This window comes from Lepidothrix coronata, unplaced genomic scaffold, assembly GCF_001604755.1.
Source record: "Lepidothrix coronata isolate B3197 unplaced genomic scaffold, Lepidothrix_coronata-1.0 Scaffold23, whole genome shotgun sequence".
Classification (NCBI taxonomy): domain Eukaryota; kingdom Metazoa; phylum Chordata; class Aves; order Passeriformes; family Pipridae; genus Lepidothrix; species Lepidothrix coronata.
This window is the reverse complement of record NW_016690203.1, coordinates 3,357,825-3,379,452: the sequence shown is the minus strand read 5'-3', so window position 1 is coordinate 3,379,452 and position 21,628 is coordinate 3,357,825. Positions and strand designations below refer to the sequence as shown.

At 37.8% G+C, this 21,628-nt stretch overlaps 1 long non-coding RNA gene across 1 annotated transcript; it reads right to left on the bottom strand.

The window, feature by feature from the left end:
- Positions 1–505: 505 nt before the first annotated feature.
- Positions 506–21,018, bottom strand: LOC108494226. The gene is made up of 3 exons (XR_001873781.1): positions 20,192–21,018; positions 2,555–2,604; positions 506–735 (listed from the first exon to the last, which is right to left on the bottom strand). It is a non-coding gene; the product is annotated as an uncharacterized LOC108494226 (long non-coding RNA).
- Positions 21,019–21,628: the final 610 nt, after the last annotated feature.

The window sequence follows — 21,628 nt, the reverse complement described above, 5'->3', positions numbered from 1 at the left end:
TTAAGTTGGTCTGGCATTACCTTTGTAAATCCATGCTGGCTGTTCCCAATCACCACCATCTCCTTCACATGGCCAGAAATTTCTGCCAAGAAATGATGGCTCACGCCATCATTGTTTGATAGGTTGCTAGATTGTCCTTCACACACTTTCTGAAGGTGGGTGCATCATCTGCCTTTCTGCAGTCACAGAAGACCTCCCCAATCTCCATGACCTTTCAGAGATGATAGTGAGCAGCCTCAGAATGACAGCACCTTTGGGTGCAGCCCACCAGGTCTGTATGTGGATTGAGCTTCTTCAAGAGGTGCCTGAATCAATCCCCTTCCACACCTGGCAGTTTTTTTGTCCTTGAACCCTTCCTACATTCATAAAGTAGTGTTACTAAAAACCTAACGGTCACAATACCTTCCTGCATGTAGTACTTGAACTGGCAAGCATTGAATAGCTGCTCAGATCCAGCTGATGATGGTTTTGTAACCTTTAGGACTAGTTAACATTTCAGTATCAGTCCAGGCCACTAATGACCAAAAGCAACTGCTACCTGATGTCTGAAAGAAGCCTGTGTGAAATACATGACAGTCTTGGCCAGTTCTTTGAGGAATGGGAGGATGTTTATATAATCTTCATACTGAAATTCATTACTGCAGCTGTCACTCTTACAGTGACTTCAGCAGAAGCACAGGCTTGAGTGCGGAATTCGAGCTGTTCTTTCATCCCCAAAAAGGGTCTTTTTTTCATCTGCAAAAGAGGCAACAGTGAAATTGAAATTATAAAAGAGATTTTTCCTGGTCTTAGGGTCTCTCTTCATTTCACTGTGGACAGTTATGAAACTCAGTTGCCCAGAACTGGTACATTCACTAACATCCTGGGCTGATGCTGTCATGTTGTGTTCTTAATGAGTGCTTAAAGCCTGGCTGCTGAGAAGTGTTGCTGAACTGCCTTTTGCAACCTGACCTTAAGATCTGTGACCTTGCAGAGAGCACTGTAGTGCTCTCTCTACTAAGAAGCGTGTAAACAGCCAGCAGGGAGGTGAGTAGAAAACAACAAACGCCATTTTCTGCTCTGTTCTCCTATTTCCCTACTCTGGTCTTGCTCCAAGGGGTTTGCCTACAAGACATGGTATCAAGTAGGAATTAAAACCAAAAGTCCCTTTGAGAGGAAGGCAGAGCACAGTGATGGTACACTAATCTTTTATTTGATATAGGATGAAGAAAGCATCTTCTCCCTACTTAAATGCACCCCTGACAATGTCCTTGGGCCTTCTCTTACCTCCATCTGGAGGTAACAGACACCGCAGGGGAGGGCATGAAGGGGAATGTTTGCTGCCCTGGAGGGGTCTGTGTTGTGGTAAGCCACAATGGGAACAGAATAAAAGTTTATGACTCAGTTTATAAAGGTCAGTTGCATGCTGGCTCTATAACTTGACAGAATGAGTAACATCAGCAAAAATGTGAATGTGCAAGCTCCGCTAGCAAGCCTAGCTTTAGGCATACAACTTGAACACTGACTCTTCTTTTTGACAAATGAGTAGCTGAACAGACCTTCGTACATAAAATACACCTTAGGTAACATCTCACATACATGAAATACCAGTAATTCATATTATCAGGACCAAAATAAAACAACTGAGAAATATCAGCATCCAATTGTGATATACCTGAATACTCAGCGAAAATGTTATCATTTTACTTGAGAGATGGCATATATGCAAGCAGCAAGAAAATACCCACAATACAATTTCCAGTTCTGTTTCCAAAACCTTCAGAAGAGATTTTATACTGAAAAGTGACCAACGCTGAGTTCCTTACAGAGGGAGGGAGAAGCTGAAACAAGGAACCATTGCTAAGGAATGTGTAGACTAAAAAGGATGTAATACCTTAAAGGGTTACATTGATGACTTGTATGCCAGAATTGTAATTTTTCATAATATTTGTATTTTCCTATTAACTACAGAACATAATTTGGCAGCACTAGAGTTCATTGATTCTAATTTTTCTTGGATTTTTCAAACATGTAAAAGGACTATATTAGGATTAAAATAATGATGCAACCACTCAAAGCACCTCTTAGTCTTTTTCAGCAGATGCTGAGCCATTTTAAATTGAGCAATTCCCTAGTTATGCTCAAAACCTTACGAGAAAAAGCATTCCATTCTGAACCAAGAGCCTGCATGTGTTATTGAATTGTCTTCTGTACAATTTCAATTTATTTTCCAAGTTTTTGTTATAAATAAACACACTGTTATAATAAATACACTGTAAGCAGTGTATTCAGATTGCCATTAACTTTTGTGTTTGAACTTCAAACTATTAGGTTACACTCCCTCAAACTAGCAATAAAGCAGTCTCTGGGCAAAATCTGACTGTAAAAATCTAAGGCACTTAGGAAATTTTTAATGAAAATATTATGAGCAAGTAAAAACTGAGGATTATGACAGAATTTGACCTTGTAATTATCACCAAAATGTGAATGGGAAGAATGGAAAAATGCCAGAAAAGGAACACCACTCAGCCTTACAATACATTTAATATTACAGCTTATTGACTAGTAAGATTACCTTGCAGGAGCCATCCAATAAGTTTACATCCAGCCATTTTTTGTTCATCCCTGAAAACAATGGTGAAATACTCTTTTAAGCTGGTTTATTACATTCATGCCACCATATTACTGAGCCTAATGATCCTAAGCAACAGATTCAAGATACTATCGTATACTTCATTTAGGAAAACCAAGAAAACACCAGACAGTAGCAGCAACTAAAGATTTTTGAGGACTTTGAAAATAGCATGGTTATGTGTGAATTTACAAAATATTTATTATGATTAATAGTTGGGCTTTGGGGGCTTGTTTGCAGTTACTTTTTTTTCTCCAAAGATCAGAGTAAAATTATGAGAAAAAATAAGCTTGACATACTGTCAAAGAATAAGGAGAAAATAAATATGACTGTTTCATCATCAAGCATCTGAAAGTCAAAAGATGCTATCCAAATTAATTGGTGAGAGGTCTCTAAGATTAATATATAATCTTTAGCTCAGTACCCCTGTGTTAATCTTTGGACTAGACTTCACTGTGCCTGCTGCTTCTTCTCCCTTCTCTAGAGGTGGCTATTGGGGGTGATGTGCCCCCACTTCTATACAGGGCAAAGACTCTTGCAGGTGCCAACTAACTTCCTACTTAAGATTTAAACTGGGTAAGATAAGAAAAGCCCATAGTCTTTCACCAAAAAATTAATGAAATCTGGAAAAGTCTTTACAAAAGAGCTCTTTCCATCTGCAGCTTGCCTTCTTCTGAGTACGTCGACTCCATTTGAACCAGAGAAAAAGACATCAAAATACCAAAACTGACAGAGGTAGGTCACAAGCAAAGCTCAGTGAATCCATCACCTGTTATTAGGCTGTTAAAAATGTTTTGTCACTGCACTTGCAAGGACGTGAATTGATCTTTACCACATACTTGAAGAACAAAACACATTTCAATCCAGAAATGCAGGCAAGGGATTTTGCCACCCTGTGAAAAACTTGTATTTTTTGTTGTTGGTGTTGTCAGGATTTGTAGTGATGACAAAAATAAGCTAAAGTTTAAAACCCTGCAGTAAGCGAAATTGTCTCCCAGAAAAAAAAAAAAATGGGTAATTTTTAAAACATTTTGTGGTTTAATTATTTTTAAAAAAAACTATTTTAAAAAAATCATAAATTGTTTAAAAGCAAAATATCACTGCATTTACAAGTACCAGAGCAGATTGTTCTTATTTTTTCCTGACAAGAACTATTACAACTGAATGGCTTTCAACAGAAACACATCAGTGCATTTTCCAGCTGCTTCAAAGGAAAGACTCATTACTTGTTCAAGGCTGTGGATACCATGATGTTGCCAAAAATTGGGATTCCCTGACTATTTGTTCAAACCGCTGGAATTCATCTGCTAATTTGTTCACTGGTAATATTTCTGAATGGAGATCTAGAGGAAAATCTTATTTTCACCGAAGGTAGTCAGACAATTTAGGAATCATAGAATTGTTTAGGTTAGGAAAAGATCTTAAAGTCAAGTTTAGCCGTAGTGTTTTATGCGGACAAGTAAATGGGCAAGAACAACCAAAGCATAACCAAGCTGAAGCACTAGCTTTGTTTCAAGGTATGGCCAAAGCTTTTTCAAGTGATGGACAGTCCCAATTATGAGGTAATTTCTTCATCATACTAGCAACGAAGAACCTTAAAAGTGGGCTGCTCTCTTTATCCAGTATGTTCTCTTCCTAGCCTTGGAAGATGGGAAGTCGTACATTAGTGCAATAAGGAATGTTCACAATTTCTTTTTCAATTACAGTTACAGAGTAGTGTGCATTCCTTTATATGAATTTATGTTATGAATTTATGTTATGAATTTATGTTATGAACATTGTTTAAGGAAAAACTGTTCTTCATAAACCAAGTCTTATGTATCACAGAATGCAAGTTCATGCATTATTCTTTCTTGATTTTCATCAATATTGGCTTTTTTTTCCATTAGAGAACTACTTTATCAAGGAAACTCTTTTCTCATTTTCTGTAAGCTGAATCCTTTCACTAACCTGAGTGCCATCATCATTTATACTGGTTTTCATGTAAGAGGGAGTAAAGAGATCTCCGGGCTTTACTCTTCTGCAAATGTCACCAGTTTCATGCACACTCTTGTGTCTTGAAACTGGTTTTCCTCTGACCTTATCAAGAATAGCAACTCTCCTGTCTATTCTAACGACACCTGGGATCTTGCCAAAAGAAATCAGAATCTAATGTAAAGCCCTGCGAACTGTGCCTGAGTGTGGAAACAGAAGTGTGCCCACCAGCCTTCAGAGGGCTGGTGTCAGATGGAGCTGCCCCTGACATGGCTGCAGGAGCTCAGGTAAGCGGGCGCCTGAGAAGGGCACACCACAGTTGAAGGGCTTTCTTTGCGCAAATGCATTGATTTGGCTTAATAAAGGCTAGTCAAAGGGCAAACAAAACAGCAATGTAGTGTCTTTCAGGGAAAGAAGGCCTCGGTGGCCACTGGAATTTCAACGCATGAAGCTTGCTTCAAAGATCCTGTGTCTTGTCGTCAATATAATGCAAACCGTATGGAGCGCCTTGGCCTGATCCCGACAGTGGGACTAGTGCTTGCCAGCAGTTCTCTAAGAATACAGGTTGGCAGAGATACAAACAGTGTGTGGAGGAACCTCAAGGAATCTGGCTTTCCTAAAAGCAGGGAATGGTAGTATTAGGGAGAAGTAGGCACTGTCTCTACTGAATTTTAGATATAGTTTATTTGAAATGCAGCCACACTGTATTAATGATCTTTGTTTCAGCAGGACAGCTTGGTTGCTAACTGCAGAGAGAACAGAATAGCAAGCTTTGGACACAATCAAGATGAGCTTGATATCCAGCCAGGGCCCAGACTGTAAATAGATCTGCATGAATATTTCCTGAGAGAACTGCTGGAGGCCAGAGAGGTTTGCTCCAAAGGGGTAAGAAGTACAGTCTGCTCGGTGGTACTGGAAGTGCCACTACTTGCAAACATCAAAATATTTCAATGGATTCTCAATATTTATTGTGCTATTTAATGTGATTATCAGGATGTTACAATTGTCTGGAGTTTAAATGCTAAGAGGAGATATTCCAGGTCTTAACTGGCTGAGAACGACGGTAGTTATTGCCCATTTGGTGACTCCTAAGGACAAAATATATATATGCCAACATGAAAACAAATTGTTTCTCAGTGGGACGTTTTTCAACCTAAGCATTGTTACCTGCAAAGCCTCAGGTTCCGTCAGTCATACAGGTAAAAGATTAAGTGATAGTAATTGACTTTTAATTCCTAATTCAGCAATGAGCTCAAGAAAAGAACTATTTTACTGCACTGTTCCCTGATCCTGGTACTCAGAGGATTACCTGTATTTGCAGCACCATTTGGCTACCCCAGAGTACAACTCATTAAAGCCTTGTTGTTGAGCAGAGGAAGCTGCACATAAACCCTCCGAGCAGCACTGTGTCCTACCAGGCATTGGCTTGCTCGGACATCTTTGTGGGTTTAGTGGAAGGACAATTCTGCTGTTCAATGTGACATGCTAGAAGGAAGAAAGGGGCAGGAACATGTTCATGTGTGTGATGAACTTTGGGTCTTCTGATAATGATTTAGTGTAGAGAAGAGGAGGGGGAAAAGAAATATTCAAGCGATGTTCAGTTGATTTCCCAGAGTTTGAACCAAACTATCAGTGGTGAAATTTCTCATGTTGTTCTCATTCTTGAGGAGGGGTAGAAAGCGCTCCACCTCAGGACTGTTTGAGAAACAGTAAGTTTTGAATAAGGTCACTCAAAGAGCATCACACTGGGGACCCATGCCAACTACAAATGGAATTATCGCACTCCATTTAAATGGAGCTGCCTAAGCACATCTCTAGTTTGTAGATTTCGTAGCAGCTCATCTGTATTTATAGGTGCATGCTGCTGATGTAGGAGGTCCTGCAAATTCAGTCTCTCCACCACTGCCTCATTTTGACTAAAAATATCACAGACCAAGGCATTCTTCTTTCTGCAACTGAAATCCTCCTTCTTTCTCAAGGTTTACAGCTACATGAACCTGGGCAGCTTTCTTGAGGGAGAATTCTCCTGAGTCACAAGGTGGTGCAAAGCCACTGACAAAGACCTTCTCAGGCTACAGGCTGAAAAGCAGGATGTGTAGAAGGCAGAATTATTTCAACTATCAAAGGCAATGCATTGAAAAAAAACAATTGGACAGTGCCTCCCCCATTATTTCTCAAATCCACTATCTCACTTCTTTTCAGATAAGTGCACCTGCACTCATTTCTCATAAAGCTGTGGTTTTTTTTAAAGCAGAGGCCATCTGTATTTACACCAGAATGTAGAATAATAAATTGCTTGGTCTACTGCTAATCATGGACAAAATGAAAAAGGGAAGGTGAAATTTCTTATTCTAAGAGAAAAATTTACATAAGCATAAAAAGTGCAACACTGCATCTTATATGTAGAATTTCTTGCAAGTTTATGCTTTTGTTTAATTGTTCCTGTTTGGAGTATATCATATCAGAGGCTTCCAAAACAATAGATCTTATTTTAAAAGATACAGTTAAAGGCTTTCAGGTGACTGAAAATTTCACTTAAATGCTTTCTTCAGAAACAATTCATTTGCACCATGAACATTTCTTCTCACTCAGTCCAAGTATTTTTTCCTACCCCAGATAAGCAAAACTTTCCCTGGAAAAGAGAAAGTGCTACCTGTGCTTTCTGTCTCATTTAGTATTTTATCAGACTAGATTGTAAATATTTTGACCCGACCTTATTATTTTCCTTATTTAAAATATTTATTATTGGCTACATATTGAATTATATTTTAGCAATCATAAGTGGTAATCATTCGGACGTCTTTCAAAAAATGATCCATATATTTTATTATGCATTTTTATACCCTCTCTTCCTTTCAATTTTCTCTGTTATTTTATTATCCTGTGAATCTATTTTCATGTCCTCCAAAACTGCTGCTGTTCTTCCTGGGCAACTACAGTGTATGTCAGGTAGCATGAAAGGTATCAAGAATTTGATGCCAAATTACAGCTATGTTGTTGTAAAATAATTATTGACTATCGCCACTCTCACCTGCTTTGCATCCTTCTCTCAGTCTGCTATTGTTCCTTCTCTCAGGTTTCAAGCTGAGACTATGCTCTCTAGCAGTTTCTAGTTCATTGGAGGTCATTAGCAAACAGCTTCAGAGAAGCTAGACAGCATGTTTGCTCTTATCATGTTGCTGTATTTCTGTCTTTGATGGGACAGAATCTATTAAGATCTTCTCCGGTACTCTTCTTTTCACATAAGCTCTTTGTTCCTTATTATCTATGTGGGAAAAAAGTACATACATACTGTCTCTTGCTTTCACAGATGAAAAACAGCAGAGACACAATTTCAAAGGTAGAGAATATGCTACTCTATCAGATATTGGCATATGTCTTTACATCACTGATGCACACACCTAGACTAGATTCAAATATGTAATCAGATATGAGTAAATGATGAGCTGCATGTATAATAAAATACATAAGAAATTACATTTGCAACTGTAATGCATAAAATCTTGAAAATCTGCTCCACTGTGTATTTTTATAGCTTACTTCCCAAAGTCACCACGTTCTTATTACAAACTTGTTTTAGAGCCTGTCAAATTCTAGAGGCAGTTCATCAGACTCTTCAAGCCTGTCAACTCCTCCAGCTAGACCTCTGCAATACAAAGCTATCTAAATCTTACAGGCCCTACCCAGGGTGAGACTTGGAGCTATTAAAATCAACTGCTACCTGTGCATTTCCTTCACAGAGAATGGTGTTCCACCAAGAGGTTTTCACATTCAGAACGATAAGCAGGGAAAGTCTTAATAAGGTCAGGAAATAGAAAAATAAACAGCTAAAATATTAGCTTAATATACTATCAACAAATGAACAGGATTGTTCAGAGACACCTATTTTCTGTGGAGGAAAAACCAAGAACCAAAAGGTCAAGAGGAGGAAGACACAGCAGAAAAGGTCACTTTAAGGTTCTACAGAAGGAGGTCATTTGAGAAAACAAGAGGAATTTATGAAAGCAGAAAAGAAAAAAAATGTAATTAATTTACTCATTCAATAGTTAGCAGAATTTGCATATCCATCCCTGTTTCAGAGGCTTTGAAATACTGTTTTTCTCCAGCTGTTTTTCTTATCATTTTGGCATGTTTTCTCTCAGATGTTCTCACTAACAGCCTGTTGGCATCTTTCAGCTGCTCCCAGGCCTTCCTTTTTAAATCTCCCAGCTGCCTCTCTTACTCCTCATAACACTGGCCTACCCATCTTATGTATTTTTTTTAAATTGTTTCCAGCTGCCACATTTGGTGCTCTAGATACTTTCCATTCTCTCCCCCAGAATATGGTATTTTGGAGTGTTTCTGTGGGCTGATGGGATGACAGCAGATTTCCAAAACCCTAATAGGAATCTCATCCGCGTCCTTTCAAGATTTTCATGCGCCAAACTGAATGGGGATTTTTTTGCTATTGGTGAATTCTAGGAAGCTGAGGGGAGGAGGAGGAGGAGAGCATGGTGCTAAGTTTCCAAGGTGGTAAAAATACAATGATCTACAACCACATAATCAAATCTCACCTCTTGCTGTTTCACAGATCTTATGTATCTTGTTCTCTGTTCTCTTAGGCACTGCCCAATTTCCTACAGTGTATGCAAAACCTCTGAAATGTAGAAGGAATTTCAGCTAGTTTCAGCCCAACAGCATCCCCAGTCCTTACACTACTCTTGCAGACTGCAGTCTCTGGAACTGACATGGAAAATGCTCTATGTATGTTTAAGAAACATACTTTGGTACACATGAATCCTTTGACTTTCATGGTCAAGAAAAAGAAATTTATACACAAATTCCTCTTAACTGCAAAACTGACAGTTTAGACACACCTGGTGGTGATTCTCATGCCTTCTCTTGCACTTTAAAAAGCAGGTAATGTTTTCATGTAAAATGGTTGGTAAAATTTTGTCCCAAACTTGTACGGTTATAGGAAAATATAATTGCTATCTAATTAAATGTACTCAAAATTAAATTTCAATCTGGTCATGTGAGACACTTAAAAGTTATGGAATACTAACGGTGTCATATGAATAAACGTGCTTGAATGTTCAGAAAAGAATAATAATTTTGAAAACACCAAAGATCTTATTTGCATATCGTCTTACTTTCTATGGGATTCACCCAGGGCTGTTCCTTTTTATTCAAGACCTTTTCTTACCTGGATAGAAGCTTAAATTTACCCAGTGGAGAGGCCTGGGTGAAGAATCTTCTCTGTAACAGGTGCCCAGTGTACCCGGATAAGACAGAACAAAATGTGTTGGCTTCCAGCACTTCTTTTGAAATAGGTCATGAACCCAGAAAATCCATTTATAAACATTGTGTCAGGCTGTTCGACAAGGCACATGTTTGGAAGTGCCTGAGAAAGGAACCCTCTTCTACCGCTGTGGAGGAAGGATCCTCTGCTTGCCTTCTTCCATTCTCTCTGAAACTCCTAGCAGTGTCATGGTTTAATCCCAGATGACAACTAACTAGATGAAAGCAGGACACACAGAAAGAGGAAAAAGGACTTCTAAATCTGTCTGCTCATTCTGAAGTCATTAGAGGGAGAAAGGAACTGTATCAAAAGGCTTTGAAAAATGCTTAGAGGAGCTTGCAGTTTGAATTTAAGAACAAATTAAGTCACCACAGTGATGAGGAGAGAAGCAAGCATAGAATTGGCAGATTAAAAAGTAGAGGAGAGGCTGGAAGAGACATTTTTAACAGAATCACAGACACTTTCATACTGACTGAAAACAGTTTCCCTCTTAAAGGGTCTAGTGGTCTTCTCCACAGCACAGTGAAATCATGGAGAGCTCTCCAGATACCTTCAGAGATCTGTACTGGGTCTTACAGTCTTGTCTTCAGATGAGATTATTTTAATAAGGTGCATTAACAGATGTTTTCAAATGCCCCTAAAGTCAGAACAGCTGCGGGATCTTTGCAAGACATGAGATTGTTACCAGACCTGAGAACAAAAATCCCGGGTTCCTTCGCAGTTTGGTTTCTAATGTTTGCAAAATGTTTCTCAGGTAAAAAGAGTAAGAATTTGAAAGTCAGCTCAGGAGATAAAGGAGAATCAAATTCCACAATTAACTAGGCCATCATCTAGCACACGTAATTCTCCGTTGCTGCCAAGTACTACCAATACTGTAAAAAGAACCCTATTAATAAGAAATGTTGTTATTTGGAATAGACTAAGTTGGGGTTGCCTAGTTCCAAAGAAACCAAATATACTGACCGTGACACAGCACTCTGAACTTTCCACATGAGATCACTAGATATCTTTGACAGTGAGAAATGAGAATGGGATTATATATTCAGTATACAAAATATAGAATCACTTTCTATATCTAGTGTTGCATCAAGACTAATGGCAAAAATGCGATTAAGTACTTTCCTTCTTAAAAAATAATTTAAAAGACAACATGTCCTCCCATTCCTGCAATTAATTAGACAAGCCCTGGCAGATAATGCCAATGCTGTAATTGTCCATCTTACATTTTACCAGCACTGAATACTGTAGTCTGGCATAAAGCAGAATTTGTTTCTAATAGAGAAACTTGAGAGACATTTCCACAGGCTTAACTTTACTCTAGGGAGAAATCTCCCTAGTCCTGCTCTGTGGTCGAGACACATAGATCCTCTGAATTACTGTCAAGAGGAGCCTCTTTCTGCTCCTTGTAGAGGGATGCAAGGGGGACTAGCTCACCTAAGGCAAAGTTTGATTCTGTAGTGTTATTTGTTTCTATGTAAAAGATTTTCTGCTGGTTTTTTTTGTTCTTCAAGTATAAGTATAAGACAGAAATTGCCTAGCTTTACCTCTGATTAACACTGAACTAAATCCTAAAGAGACAAGTTCATAGAGACAATCATGAAAGCAATATAGCAACACAAGAAATTATGAATATCTTGTATCAACAGCAATGATACTCTGCTGCTAACTCACAGGACAATCACTATCAGCTTGAAAGATACAACCTTAACTATGATATTTAATATTGGCAGTAAGGAATAATCGTGAGCATAGTCTGTGTTCAGTTGGGCCATTTGAAACCACTGGAATATATTCACAATATATGTCACCTAATTTCCATTTCAGAAAAATCGAGATTATTTTGTGAAAATTTTTATTCAAAATTATGAAAATGCCAGTTGTAAAATCTGGTGTCTCCAATAATTAGTTCTTGAAAGAAGAAAAAGAAATGTCTAAGAAGAAATAAAAAAAGGGAAGGAACAGATACCACCACACTTTTCATTGTTTGAAACATTTTCTCTGGAAAAAATTGTTATATCAAAATTCTGTAAGTATGTAGTCCAAATAAATGTTCTTTTATGAGGGTGAATGGAAGTGCACAATGTAAGTGCTTGGAGAGAACTGTATTTTTGATTTGGGTAATTTTCAAGGCTTTCTGTAAATCTAGTGTCAGCATTTAGTTAACAGAGCTGACAGAGCGAGGATGCTGCACAATGTTTACATTACATGCGATACATTTGCCGTGTAGCTTTTGCAAATGAACATTTGTAATTTTCTAAAAGCCACAGACTGTAAGTCAAGAACAGATGTCACAGACTTGAATCCCTACCATCGAGCACTAAGGTATGAAAGAATTAACCAAATATAGTAAAAAATATCACATAATTGCATATTGAATTTATCTCACATATGCTGTGGGATACCAAACATGTATGTAAAGCGTTCATTTTATGCACACAACATGTATTTCTTAGATACTGGTTATCTTCTTTTAATCAACAAATTCAGTGTCGAGACAAAGTTGCCTGTTTTCACTTACACACATAGCTGAACATAATTATCTAAAACTCTTTTCTATGTAGCCTTTTCTTCAACATTTCTACTGTGTTTTGCTGCTCAGTCTGCCAGTTCTCTGATCATTTTTGCTCACTGCGGAGTCAATATACATGCACGCATCTATGTGTGGATTGAGAGCCTGACAACTTGTGGAACATAAAAGATGTGCTCACCAGGTAACTAACACACAGGTGGGGTAACACAGAGCTGCAAATGCAAATGCCTCACATGACTGTGTGCAGGAGGGGAGTTTCAAATAAACTCTGTATCCGTGGGGGTTTTATCCCTCTGTAGGTTCCACCCAGTTTGTGACATTCTGTTGTGGCTGTTATTAAAAAAAAACCCAACACAAACCCTGCTAGAAGAATACAGACATTTTTCACATTCAAAAGAAGAGCAAGTTATTTCAAACTACTTGAGCTGGAATTACTGTGGTTTTAATGGCCATTTTTACCTAGGCAAGACAGCAGATCAATACAGTATGTCTGTTTGTTAAAAGACCTCAGATAAAAGAAGATAGCAGGCATTTTTTTAGAAAAAGGATGGGTTATTTAAGAAGTTGTGAAAAAGTGTAAAAACTTGTGGAATATAAGCAAAATTGTGCTAGAAAGCTTCATTTCTTCACTAAACTGCACCAGAACTTCAGAGCTGATCTGGGATTATGCTATAAAATCCAACATTCCCTCAATTACTAAAACACAGCAATTGTATAAATTTGAGCATTATGTTGTACATTACCACTAGTATCCCTCTCTTTTTTGGACAGCACAACAAATGTACTGTCAGTAGACACAACTCACAGAGCCAACCAAACGTTTGCTGCTACAACACGTTTGGAGCTGGTAATGGCCAATACCACTTGATCCTGCATACCATCAGCCAAAATAGCCAGTGGTGCTGCCAGACTCAAAATACGTCACTACGTCCTTCTGATAATACAAAAGGACAGGAGTCCCACAAATTCAGATCTGTCATCCTTCTGAAACAGATGGAACTTGACGGGGAAATTATCACAAAATTTGATTTGAGTCAATTGAGCCAACTGAATCATAACAAACCTAAATGGCCAATTGACGTATATTCCCCTGCCTTTTTGTCATAGACAGGAACAATCTATCTTTATTCACTGCATATATAGTTATTGGTGTGCAGGTTTGATGACAAGTTATTATTCCTTGGAGCACATAGCAAATTCTAGGTGAATATATTTGTGCTAAACTGCAACACTGTAGAGCAATCTGAACCCAGAACGACAAGTATCACTTGCAAGTGCCAGTTGTCCTTATAAAGCCCAGTGCAACGTTCAGCCATAGAGCTTTTGATCCACAGGATCTGGTCTGTGACTCACATAGGAATTTGACATATTCATATTTTACTCTGCTGTAAGTACCTTGATTGAGGTTTCTGAGGTTAAAAAAAAAATTAAGAGAGTAACATATTTGACTGGCATTAGTCCATGATTCACTCATCCCTGTCAGCACCTCAGAACTCCCACTTCCCAATGCCATATCTGTGTTCAGTGTCTATTAGGGAGTCTATGTGGGCATGACTGGACAATGACCTGACGATATTCAATATAGAAGCCACAGTTGATTGGCATATATTTATGCCACGGTAGTCACATAAATAAAGTATTAAATCCTTAGCAGCACACACATTCCTGGTTTCAGATTATATATCAGTAACTGCATGAATGCTGGGTCAGATGTACAGTGACTATAAATCAGCAGATCTCTGCAGCTTTCTGAACAGGTCTGGAGATCTAGAAGAACTGACAATCTGACTTGAAACATGTAATAGGTAAAAACAGCTGTTACAGGTAAGAATCCACTTCTAAAATATTAACGGAGAAATTTACATAATTGTCTCCAAAGATATATTGCCTGATTAATACTATCTGAAGACACAGTTCTTGCCCTAAACAGGTATTCTAATCTAAGATGCAAATGAACAGAGAGAAAGGAAAATACGTGAAAATATTGTACTGGATAAATTTAATAAAATAAAATCTTCAAGTTTTGCAGTCTTTTCAGAATTAATGGCAACTTCTCCCTAAGAGAAGTTTGAATAAAGAGGATGGGAAGATCACACATTTGTTCTGGCCAAAATTTAATCTTGAGTCAAAACCAAAAAGCCTCAAGACACTGTCAAAGCAAAGCTGTCACCCCAAGCCACTTCCAACTGTCAAAACATTTCTGTGATTGTGTTTAAAGTAGCTGGTAATGGCCTGCCCAGATTTTGTACCCCAAAAATGTTCCCCTAAAATGAAGCAATTAACCCCCTCTGCTTAAAACTCTTTGGCATAGGAAATAATGAATTGACAATAATGAGGTGTCAGTAATTAGGTTATTTTTTGATCCCAAGCTAATCCAAACTGTGGGAAGATCAGTCCCTAATGTGCCAAATAAGTCTCACCTCTCTCAACTTTGAGAGAACAAAAGCATGAAAATGGAAGAGAACAAGCATGAAAATGGAAGCGTGAGATTTGCACAGAACCAAATCCCATGAATGAATCTAGAAAATCATAAAAACCGTAAAAAATTGGAAATTATGTATACAGAGCCACAGGGTGGATTTTAAGCACTTTCAATCCTAAGTTTACTTCCGTTTGCTGAAATCACTCTCACTTAGTATGAAACTTCTTTCAACACACATATTGTGCCTGAAACAACAAAAAGCAGTAGCTTGGCCAAGTTTCCTAACAGATCTGGGGATAAGACCACAAAGCTTTAGTCTACAGGGAAAAGCAGTTGACTTGGCAAGTCTGTCTGTGGCATGCTGACCTTTCTTTCAGAAAAGGTCACCACGGAGTCAGGTTCCTGAACTTCCCAGGGATTCTGTAGCTCTAAAGCTAGGATCTTTTAGACTATGGCATCATGATAGCCTAAAGCAACATGAATTAATAAGCCTTTTTTTAAATTCCCACAAAACCTTTTCAGAAGTCTAGGAGCAATCAGGAGTGATACCAGTCCAGTTCTTGGTGATCAGCAACTGAGGCATTGCTGAAAAGCACTGTAAGAACACATAAAACCATCTGCACGTAGGTGAAAGGCTGAAGGTTCCTGTGTCTGTGTGAGGAGGTCTGATTGTCTGATATCTGCTCTGAGCACAATTATGGGAATTTAGCCTACAGTGCTACCAAGCTGCCTTCTTTTTGTTACATTCAATGCAGTGGAAAACAAACAAACAAAAAAGGCAGTGAATTTTTTCCCCAATGATTTTTGGTGTAAAAATAGCACACTACACACCTCGGACTGCAGGAATTAAGTTCTAAGAAATGGCAGATTCAAATAAATTGATTTGCTAAATGAATAAATAGAAACCCTTGAGTTACACAGCATTTTAAGTACGAGAACGACTGACTGAAACAGGTTTAACACTGATACTAGGTTAAATCTTAAATTAGGTGTGCAAAGCTTTTCTTTTTTTCAGGGTGTGGCTCACACGTGGAATGAACAAACCAGTTTTTAAAGAGGTAAAACACCCACAATTAGAACGATTATTTTAAAGAATCATAGAATAACTCAGATACAGAGTTGTAGATGCTGTAAGAAAATAATCACATTATTATTCATTCCAAAGGAGGGATAGCTGCTTACACTGCTGAACTGCATCATCATTCTTTTGGTTTAAATTATTTCAAATTTTCTAAAAAGTGCATTTATATTATATACTTTATATAACTTATCTTCTTATCTTTGGTTTCTTTTTTTTAAAGATACGTTTTTTAAATGGTTTAAATAAGGCAGAAGAAACTGCATGAAAAGACTCCCTTTCTGAAATGAAAAAGTTGCTCAGTTTTGAGGGAAAAAAATCATTTAGGGGCAGGTGGATTAGGTGAACTCAAGAGGTGCCTTCCAACATGAACAATTCTGTGATTCTGAGAGTTATTTTTATATATTATATGTTATATACCTTATATATTATAGACACAATATTTTATTTATACATATTAAATATATTTATTTCTAGTAAACATACAGTATTTTATTAAGTATCATGTAATTATTATACATTGTATTTATATATTCTATATTCTATGTATCATGCAAATCAAATAAAATTAAAGAACAGACAATGTGGTCCTTTCTCTTTAAATAAAGTTACAAACTTAAAAATGTGTTAGCAAAGAAAAAGAGTAAGAGAGAAAAATAGATGTTTCTGTGTTCTTTATTTTTACAGCACACTCTGCAATTCAATGTGTATAGTGACAACAGAGAAGTAACTACTATGACTCTTAGTACTGCAATTCCTTATGCAAAATAGATCACTCATATGTGTCTATATCTACATATATATGACAAACCAATCCTAATATAATACTGGTTCATTTGTATTTATCATTCTGCATGCAACCACACCTTTCTACCTATTCTGAAGGTCATGAACACTGCATAAGGGGGGCTGGACACGCATTCCTAGCATCCAAAGATTTTGTAAAGAGACACTGCAACTGCTTTCCAATCAAGTATTAACACCAGGCTGCCCCTATTGCTGCTGGACAGAAACTGAGTAATCACACGCCCTTCGCAGGTGGAGCGTGGGAGGTGAAATCCACAGTCAGTGAATGAGGTTGCTGGGCAAGACACACGCGTGCACACACACACACACACACACACTCTCCCACACCGCAGCTGCTACTGCTGTTCCTGTCAATAGCCCTACCGTCTGAATGAGAAAGGCTTTCTACAAAGGTGAGCTGATTCAGCTGCACAAAGGTTTAAGGACAGTTTTACTAATTATTTGCTGAATTACAGATATCTTCTATTAAATAATGGCAGCAGCTCAGTTGCCTTCAGCTGGAACAGGAGTGGACTCCTAAGAACTGCCACCTGCTCTCTTGAATCAATGGCTAAACTTGTGCTGACTTCAATCACCCTAGAACAAACAGACCTTTAAACCTGAGGCTTTCCCTCAAACAAAAATGGACTCAAATCAGCAGCTGTTTTGCTCGTAAAGGCTCCTGTATGAACTTCCAATTGCTAAAAACAGCCCCATGACACACACAGATGCATATTGGCGCTGCCCATCATCTATCCAGTGTCTGTACTGACATGTGGTTTTGAAAAGGATCTAAACACCTCTGAGGAGCTGAGCTTTTGCTCATCATCTTCCTCCTGCAGAGTATCAGGAAACATGAAGATATATGTGTATTTTCCCCTGCACATGAAACTAATTGTTCTAAACCTTGTTATTTGTTGGCACCCAGCCAACAGTCAGAAACGTGACATGGTAACTTTTAATCTAGGTTTTCCTTGTATTTTTGTACAACAGGAAAGAGGAAAAATGTAGTAACAAACATTAAAATAACTAATAAAATCAAAACAATAATAGTCCCTTCTGTTAGGCTTTTCTTAATTGAACAGTAAATTATTACAGAAGACATACAACCTTTTGACCAGGGATCTGTGTCTCACAAAAATCAGGGCAATCAATGAACAAATCAACCTCAACCAACTCCCATATGTGAAGCACATCAGTTCTCTAGTAAATTTGTTAAATAACACTAAAAAAAAGGGTTTCAGGAAGATCTGATAGGAATACCGAGAAGATTCCTGGGAAATATGCACTTCAGAAATATTTAAATTTCTTAAACATTATGACATTAACACTGGTGAACCATAAATACTTATGAATGACTAGGAAAGGGGATTACACGTGTTGCTCACCACAACTGGTGATGTAGATTGGCCTATGGTTCCGAGAATGTTAATGTGGGGACCATTTTATGTTTTGCTTCCCCAAAAGACTTCACTCCATTGTTCCCCTAACACAGTTTATTTCCCTTTTATTAAGCGCTACGCAAAAGAACTTACAACATTTCATTCCTTGCTACTGCTGAAATGCAACCCCTGAAGGCCCCCAACTTTGCTGATCTCTAAATTACCTCGCAGGAGGTGACAGAAGTCATGGACAAAACCCACACAACCATGCAGCCAACCACAGGGAATCAAAACTGGTTTGGCTGATTATCATGGGCCTAATGAAGCTGGTGGCTGGGAGTGGCTGACATTTCAGGATTGGTCAGCACATATAGACGGAACAACCTTTTATGTGCTGTGGCACAGGTTAGTGCCCTCAATACTGGTCTGACTTTGTAAATACATTCTTCATGGCAATACACAACTATTGGGGTTATTACCATTTGGCATTTTATGAATACCACAAGACACACAGCTTTGATACTTTATACACACTTTATACAAGCTGCAATGCCTGAGTGTATCTTATACTAGGGAAATGAGTTGGAGCTGCCTACAACAACGATTTGGAGATATCCCAGCTCAGCAGCTGGGCAGTAGAGGTAGATGACCTCTACAGATCAGAGGGACAAGATGGAGCTGAACCTCACTGGGATGCTGAAAGGTCTCTCACTAATCTGACATGTACATCAAATAAATAACAGTAATCTAATGAAAGACCTTACAATCATTTATAGGCTACAGATTGTCTATGAAAGTTCTTTTAGACTCTTTCCTTTGCATCTAAAATCTTTTTATTTTAACCTAATAGGATATATAGGAACTTATATTAAAAGCTCTTTTATCATCTATTTGTTTCCCAAATATTATAAATTGCATAGTATTTACAGTTGAATTTATATTGTACTGTAAGCATTTATTTTTCCCTTCAAATCCTACATTAAATTGCTAGCCTTATTAACTCAAGGCTAAATAGCAAATCTTCAGCATATTTATCTTTTATACTCCTTTTTTTCATACTCTGAGATACATCAGTTATAATAGCGGAAATCTGTATACAACCAATAGTATTGTTTCAGAGGTACTGATGTAACTGAACTAGAACAAAAACGGAAGTTCTTATTTATACCAAGGCTTTATGTATTTTTAATGTTCATGGTCTAATTCATAAATCAGCCTTAGAGTGTTGTTTTCCTTTCTTTTCCTTTATGAAGTTACAAGACTGGCACATTCGATGGGGGATTAAAAGAGAACTCCAAGATGAATTATTCAGGAGAGCAAACAATATTCTTTTCTAAAGAAAAATTACAGCTTTTAGAAATACAATGCAGTATGTGCAGAGCCTGTGTAAAAACAGGAAAGCAAGAAAATAAGAATGAAATAAATGACTGGTTTTGAAACAAAAATATTATTTCTGATACCAAAATGATTTGCCTATATTTACTCAAGTGAAACATGAATTCAGACACGTAGTGTGAAATGCTGCCCCTGTTAGTGACAAAACACTTACTGACTTGAGGGGGACCAGGATTTCACCCCATCAGTGTGAAATATTTATAGTTACTTCTAATCCATTTTAGGCATTAAATTGAATACATTTTGTTACTTTTCTTTATGTTTTGTTACTTTTCTTTGCTCCTTCTTTTTGGGAAAAAAATAGGAACATAAGGTGGCTATTTGGACTGAAATAATTCTACTTTCTATTCTATTCTATTCTATTCTATTCCTTGAGTTTATTTATCCTAAAACCTGTTTTGGCTTTATACTTTCAAAGTTCTTATGAAAGAACAAACTCTTCTGCACTCAACAGAGGAATTCCTTTTGCCACAGATGCATGGGAAAATCATGTGCTAAGAAGGATAGATTTCAGAGAAGGGGTCTGGTCTTCAAAAGCTCTCAGAATATTACAAAATAAAAAGGTGCCACTCCATTTGCCATGGAGAATATAAAAGCTAGAGTAAATGACTGTGCTAGGCTCTGTGCTGCTGTGCCTGGTCAGCTCCTTGCATCTAATCTAGATAGCCATAAATTGTAAAATAATAATTCAGGCTGACAAAACTGCGTATTAATATAAGTAATGTACTGTACCTAAGGATCCTTGCCAGCAGTCTCATTTAGCAGGAGGATATAAAACTGAGATATCCTTGCTCTTCAAGTCCTTGGTTGAGGGAGAGGTTGAAGAAGCAGAAGAAAATTCACATCTCTGTCGCCCCTGGCATTCCAGTTCTATATTGGAAAATCATAAATCACCTCAGATTTTTTTCAAGAACTAGGTAAAATATTTCAAACACACATTCAAAACTTGTGGTTTTGCTCACTCTACTCCATATTAGGCTATTAAGTGTATTTACAGAAGATACCTGTCAAGAGCTAAATGGGTCCTTACAGGACCAGACCAAGCACAGTGACTATGCCGAGGTAAAGGTCTTTATTTTCTGCCTGAATGAACTGATCTAACAGGGACTGAGTGCTTTCCTTGCTTTCCCCTCACCCATACAGCACAAAGGAGCTTGGAGGTGGACAAAACCAGCTAGGTACTGCATTGGCAGAAGGGGTTAGCAAATGTCACCCAGTAGCTAATTAACTGTCGTGAAAGAACAGAGGAATTATGTCTCTAAGGCAGTTTTTCTTTGACTTACTCGGCCTGCGATGACCACAATTGGGGTTACACTACTTATGAACCACTGTTTGAATAAGGGCACAGTCTATTTAAAGGCTTGAAACAACACTAAGTGTATAACTGTCAGAATACATATTGGTTATCTGCCCACATTACTATTTTATCAGTTAATGTCATTTTACCACAAATTTTGCACAATTTGGTGTTTTATTTATAGCACCATTTCCTAGAATCAGATGATTCTGTAATTATTTAAAAAAAAAAGTTTCTAGCCCAGTGGTTTGCATAGTAAACCTTTCATTTATTAACTAAAAGAATCTCAAATATCCCCAGATTTTAGGAAAAAAAATCTAATTTTCTTTGTGTCTGGATTTTTCCATACTTCTGCTGCACCAGCTGTCTGGGCTTTCCTGTGCAACAAGGATATTGATCTCAGGGAATCATCTGTAAGTCTTCCCAGGAAAAAGTTTAGAGCTGGCTCTATGCTTTCTATCTCTAGGAGATGAAAAAAAAATTGCAATCTGGATTTACTGGGAAAAAAAAAAGCCATGGCAGAACCTCCTCGGCAACTAAATGAGGGATTTTAACTGCAAGTAGCACATGGAGAGGACTGATGCATTTTACTGATGATGTAGACACAGCAAGTCTTGACAAGCTCTGATCATGACAGTGATGCCACCATACACATAGTGATGAAAGAAACACAGCAGCAGACAACAAGGAGAAGAATGCCATCTAATAAGAGAAAACTGCAGCCACGAAAAAACACAGATTAAAACACCAGACTTCCATGTCTGACCCATCCACACATTCTGAAAATGACTGGAGCTGGTGCTAAGGATGGCAGAACATTTTGAATGAGTCAAAGAAGCTGTGGCATGAAGAAGGCCTCAAAACATTTTTAG